The sequence below is a fragment of the Neoarius graeffei genome, chromosome 21 (genome assembly GCF_027579695.1).
Source record: "Neoarius graeffei isolate fNeoGra1 chromosome 21, fNeoGra1.pri, whole genome shotgun sequence".
Lineage (NCBI taxonomy): Eukaryota > Metazoa > Chordata > Actinopteri > Siluriformes > Ariidae > Neoarius > Neoarius graeffei.
This window is the reverse complement of record NC_083589.1, coordinates 39,865,738-39,872,667: the sequence shown is the minus strand read 5'-3', so window position 1 is coordinate 39,872,667 and position 6,930 is coordinate 39,865,738.

The following is a 6,930-nucleotide window of genomic DNA, read 5'->3' as shown; positions in this document are numbered from 1 at the left end:
AAAATCAGTGGTGTTTCAGATAGAGTGAGGCCCGACAGATATTTCAGACTTTTCATTAAATCTTTAGCATCATATCTTACACTAATAAAAGACGTCAAGACTCAACAGAAATATATGTATATAAACATTCTTTTCCACTTGCTACTGCTCGCATCTAATTGCAAACCAAGCCACTAGTGTTGAAGTGCATAAAATCCATCCATCCATCCATCCATTATCTCTAGCCGCTTTATCCTGTTCTACAGGGTCGCAGGCAAGCTGGAGCCTATCCCAGCTGACTACAGGCGAAAGGCGGGGTACACCCTGGACAAGTCGCCAGGTCATCACAGGGCTGACACATAGACACAGACAACCATTCACACTCACATTCACACCTACGCTCAATTTAGAGTCACCAGTTAACCTAACCTACATGTCTTTGGACTGTGGGGGAAACCGGAGCACCCGGAGGAAACCCACGCAGACACGGGGAGAACATGCAAACTCCGCACAGAAAGGCCCTCGTCGGCCGCTGGGCTCGAACCCAGAAACTTCTTGCTGTGAGGCGACAGTGCTAACCACTACACCACCGTGCCACCGCGCATAAAATCATATTGTGTTTTTAAAACTGGGGTGTTTTTTTTTTTTTCATTTTTAAAACCAGGAATCATCTGTGTTTTTATGAAAATTTACATGTCCGTTCTTATTCCTATTTAGAATGATATTACAGAGGAATTTCTGAAAATATTAAGCAATTATTGGACGAGGTTGAACAAAATATTGTGATTTGTTAGTGACGAGCGAGCAATTGTTTATTTACTGATGCTGAAGGCAGACACTAACAAATCACGATATTTTGTGAAAAATGAATTCAATAATGTTTTAGTCAATTTTTTTTTGAAATACTGATTATAAAGTTCATGTGGTGAGGGTTTTTTTTTGTATTTTCACTGTTTTTACTTTCAATTAAAGAAGCTAACTCATTGTCTGTCAATTTCGCGAAGCGAGCCATGTCATTATCATCAAATTATTTTTATGCCATTTTCATTGGCTGAGCGAACTGCAAATAACTGCTTACAAATAATGGTCTGTTCATACGCAGTTACTTCGCGAAGTAACTGCGTATGAACAGACCGTTATTTGTAAGCAGTTATTTGCAGTTCGCTCAGCCAATGAAAATGGCATAAAAATAATTTGATGATAATGATAATGGCTGGGTTTATGTCTCACTCATAATTAACTGACCTTTCCCTTGTCACTGGAGTGCTACCACCAAGGATACATGTTTTACACATTTTAGCTAACTTTTACACTAGTAGTTCTGAAGGTCCGATTTTGTAATTTAACAACAACAAAAAAACACTCAGGCTTTATCATTTTACAAGCCAACAAGGTCTAAAAGCATTCCAGTCGACTGCATGTCTGTTTAAAATATATACAGGATGTACAGAATCAAATATATTCAGTGGCAAACTGAGCAATCTGAACAGAGGCAACAGATGTAGACTAATTTTTGCAGCCTGTTTATGGCGCTTCACTTCATCTCTGGGCCACAGTGGTTCAGAAACACTTTTGGGGATCTCATAGAAAATGCCACAGCATTGAAGAACAGATGGCTGTGTTCCATATCTTCAGCATCCCTTGTTGCTGTGCCAACTCAGGAACAGGTGCTGTAGAAAGTAAGAAGTGAGCTCTGGGCCGTGGACGACCACAGGAGAGGTCTGACCAGCTGGCCGGGAATGTGCACGGAGGACAGGGAGAGGGGGATCAGGCTTTCTATAAGGGACAACAGAAAGATGAAGACTGAGTATTTTATTTTCCATCCCATACTAAGACTGAGTTAAGGATGTTAGCATTTAAAATGATCACTGATGTACAAAATCACAGCATGTATAGTGATTAATATCACCATTAAACCATGGGTATGTGTATGTGGGAGATTTTTATTTGTTGTTCACTGAGAAGAGATGAAATCTACTGGTGTGCACTGATTGTACTCTAATCATAATCACAGTGTTTTTGCTTCCCCATCAATTAAACATAATCAAGCACAGTAATAGTGAACTAAGCCGAAACCAGTTTCTTATCTATGTTAGCTTGTGGTTTTTATTCACTGTAGTGCATTAAATAACAACCTCATTTATAACCTAGTACATTAAAAATATGAATTATATAAGGCAGATGCTATTTGCACCCAGGTGTCAGTCACCAGCAGAGCTATTTATACCCAGAGTGGATAGCCAGTTTGTCTATTTACACCCGGCTGTATATAGCACCACCCAGAGACAACATAAACACCAAGGTGTCTGTAGCCAACAATGATATTTACACCCAAACCCAAACCCTAACCAGTTATAAATTGCCGAATAGCTGCTATAACTATTCTCACTCGGGTGAAAATAGACTCTGTGATTATATATTAAGTTGCTGTAAGGGTGTTATTACTTACCTCGCTTTCAGAAAACTCACAGAAACTTCACATGTAAATAACCACGTTTTTACACACTTCATATATCAGTTCACATATTTTCCTCATTCAGAGCATTTGGTTTTATATCCCTCATCAAAAAATTCCCGTGCAGGGATTGGCCAAGGATGGCTCATGTGACATAAAATAGTTCCACCACTGATTAAGTAATGGATCTCGTGATGCCAAAAAAAAAAAAGGATATGGTGTGAGTCAGTCATGGTATATCCTGGATATACCATGAACTGATGTCACAGTTTCAAGCTTTATGGCCGACTCGAGTCACAGCTGTGGCTCCGCAAGTATTTCTGTGTGTAAAGCTATGGATCATGATCATGCCTAGCGAGGCAGGCGATATCATAGTACATCGCACATGCCAAGTCAAGTCAAGTTTATTTGTATAGCGCTTTTAACAATAAACATTGTCGCAAAGCAGCTTTACGGAATTTGAACGACTTAAAACAAGAGCTAATTTTATCCCTAATCTATCCCCAACGAGCAAGCCTGTGGTGACGGTGGCAAGGAAAAACTCCTTCAGACAACATGAGGAGGAAACCTTGAGAGGAACCAGACTCAAAAGGGAACCCATCCTCATTTGGGCAACAACAGACAACATGACTATAACATTAACAGTCCTAACAAAGTCAGCTTTGTTGATGCTATAAACCCCCCACCGATGGAAACCTGAGCCCAAAACTGTTCATGACAACTGCAGTCCCAAAGTCAGCAAGTCAACTGCAGTCCTAAAGTCAGCAAGTGAACTGCAGTCCCCAGCAACAAAAACACCACTGCAAGAGTCCAGAGCGTCCTCCAGGCACGACCCCCAACTGTCCACATGGGGCCGCCCTCCACAGGAGCGATGCGATGAGACTCCAACCAGACACAGGGCACCAGGATGGATCAGGCAGGTCCGAGGAGCAGAAGAGGTCAGCATCTCGACCCCAGGACCGACATGTAACTCAGAGGGACAGATTTGGGGAGGGGAGAAGAGAGAGAAAACACAGGTTGTGTAGGTCGAAGGTCACTCTGACGTAAACAACAAACATGGCTGCCTTCAGTGAGTTTATGCCAAGATTCAATCTTAACACTTATAGTTTGGAAAATGTTGATGAGGGATATTTAACAGTTATTCCACAAAATCGAGTCCTACATGAGCTGGTAGGGCCGAGTCGGCTATAAGCCATTTACGACGAGATTGAGTGTAATAACTGTTTTATTCTATCCACATTCCCTGGATTTTGAGAAACAGAGCATCTTTATTTTTATTTTTTGTAAATTCAATAAATAAAAACTTCATACAGGGCGGCACGGTGGTGTAGTGGTTAACGCTGTCGCCTCACAGCAAGAGGGTCTGGGTTAGAGCCCCGTGGCCGGCGAGGGCCTTTCTGTGTGGAGTTTGCATGTTCTCCCCGTGTCCGCGTGGGTTTCCTCCGGGTGCTCCGGTTTCCCCCACAGTCCAAAGACATGCAGGTTAGGTTAACTGGTGACTCTAAATTGACCGTAGGTGTGAATGTGAGTGTGAATGGTTGTCTGTGTCTATGTGTCAGCCCTGTGATGACCTGGCGACTTGTCCAGGGTGTACCCCGCCTTTCGCCCGTAGTCAGCTGGGATAGGCTCCAGCTTGCCTGCGACCCTGTAGAAGGATAAAGCGGCTAGAGATAATGAGATGAGATGAAAAACTTCATACAAAATGTCTGACAAAATCATTTTCACTTAGAATGTAAGCAAACCGGTGAAATGACAGGAGCAATTTGTGAAAAATGCTATTATAATGATAATTCTTGAAAAATTAAAAAAGACATGTTCTTACCATGAAATAATTTTATTCTATATTTTGTTGCTTTTTTATTTTTGGGGTTTTGTTTTCGAGTAAAGTTTTTATTTCATCCTCCGTTGGTTCAGCAACACGCTCTGCCATTTTGTTTTTCTCTACTCACAGTATATGAGCTGATATCCTAGTAGTAGAATAGCCAATCAGAGCATGCAATTGCTCATATCCAGTGAATATGGATAGAATAAAAATCAAATATACCATGCACTGACAGGCACCGGTAATTATGGATTCTCTTCGGTGACTGGCATAGTACTGTTTTCTTCGGGACTGCGCCCCTCAGTCACCTCAGAGAATCCATAATTTCAGCCGGAGCCTCTCAGTGCATGGTATATTAGATTACTATTTTTCCACATGTGATTTTCTCATATGATATTTTCACATGCTAATTTTCCACTTTTGGGGTATGTTGTGTTATCATATTGTTCATTTGCAATTTCAGGGCATGATCATACTTTTCAGGGCATGAAAAGTATGATCACATGTGAAATGTCAGGGGTTTTCCATAAGGTTTTCTCTTTATCCTTCCTTACCTACTATTAAGATTAACACTTAATTAACGTGATTATCAGAGTTCTTCTGGATTCAAACATTTTCAAGGAAGAAAGCTGTGTTCTGTAGATTTAAAATGACTCAGTGATAAAGTACAACAAAAACTTCTATCTTAAATTGTTTTAAATTATTGAAGAATTGCATAATTGTGAACAATAATCATTTTCAATAGTGTGCAAAATAAATGTCATTTTATCCACGATCATGTTGAATATGATCTCTCTCTCTCTCTCTCTCTCTCTCTCTCTCTCTCTCTCTCTGTATGTGTGTGTATAATAAAGACACTACTGTTTTACTGGGAAACACGCCAATCATATTATTCATCCGAACAGTGAGTTTTCCCACTGTGTATATCACACTGAATTGCAGCAACAGCAAGTGAAGGGTATAAAAGAGAGCAGATGAGCAAAATGGAGACTGTTTCAACAAAATGGCAAAATGGAGGCCTTACTCCATTCACACAGAGGACAACACAGCTGGACTCCTGAATAATTATTAGGAATAGGAGGATGATGAAAAAAAACGAGGGGATGTGGGCAGGTTCTAATGGAGGGTCTCTTTCAGCTTACACACAGTTACACATGGGCCACAGCCACAATGTTCTTTACACGTAAGGAGATTGATTTCACATTTCTTTCCACTATAAATGTCCTACACTGACTCATTCTGTCTCACTGGTGCTATTGATCACTAATTTTACATTAGTAATTACGCCTCTATTTGAACAGGCTCACATTTCTTTGGATAGTTCAAACAAGTCAACTACAGTAGTGTGGAAAAGTCTTAGGTCCCATATTGTTTTTCATACAAAGTTTGTTATAGATTTCTATTTTATGACTTCAACATTATCGAGTCAGTACAGAAACATTTTAGAGTTTTAATGTTCATTTTCCAGCACAAAATTAAATGTTACAGAAAAAAAGTTTGTATCTGAGCAGCATATTACATAACAGAGCACTTTTCTCATCTCATCTCATTATCTCTAGCCGCTTTATCCTGTTCTACAGGGTCGCAGGCAAGCTGGAGCCTATCCCAGCTGACTACGGGCGAAAGGCGGGGTACACCCTGGACAAGTCGCCAGGTCATCACAGGGCTGACACATAGACACAGACAACCATTCACACTCACATTCACACCTACGGTCAATTTAGAGTCACCAGTTAACCTAACCTGCATGTCTTTGGAGTGTGGGGGAAACCGGAGCACCCGGAGGAAACCCACACGGACACGGGGAGAACACGCAAACTCCGCACAGAAAGGCCCTCGCTGGCCACGGGGCTCGAACCCGGACCTTCTTGCTGTGAGGCGACAGCGCTAACCACTTCACCACTGTGCCGCCCCAGAGCACTTTTCAGATTAAAAAAGAAAACATAATGAAGGCTGCTGGGTTTTGGTGTGAAATGAAGAAGCGAGTGTGACAGTCAAAGTGTCCAGAAGAACTGTGGCTGGTTCTGGAAGATGCTCAGTAAAACCTTCAGCTCATTTCCTTATCAAACTGCACTTACTGTACCTGAGACTACTATTTTTTTTTAAAGCAAAGGATCGTCTCACACCAAATATTGACTTTGTTTCATTTACAGTGGTGCTTGAAAGTTTGTGAACCCTTTAGAATTTTCTATATTTCTGCATAAATATGACCTAAAACATCATCAGATTTTCACACAAATCCTAAAAGTAGATAAAGAGAACCCAGTTAAACAAATGAGACAAAAATATTAGACTTGGTCATTTATTTATTGAGGAAAAAGATCCAATATTACATATCTGTGAGTGGCAAAAGTATGTGAACCTTTGCTTCCAGTATCTGGTGTGACCCCCTTGTGCAGCAATAACTGCAACTAAACGTTTGCGGTAACTGTTGATCCATCCTGCACACCGGCTTGGAGGAATTTTAGCCCATTCCTCCATACAGAACAGCTTCAGCTCTGGGGTGTTGGTGGGTTTCCTCACATGAACTGCTCGCTTCAGGTCCTTCCACAACATTTCGACTGGATTAAGGTCAGGATTTTGACTTGGCCATTCCAAAACATTAACTTTATTCTTCTTTAACCATTCTTTGGTAGAACGACTTGTGTGCTTAGGGTCGTTGTCTCGCTGCATA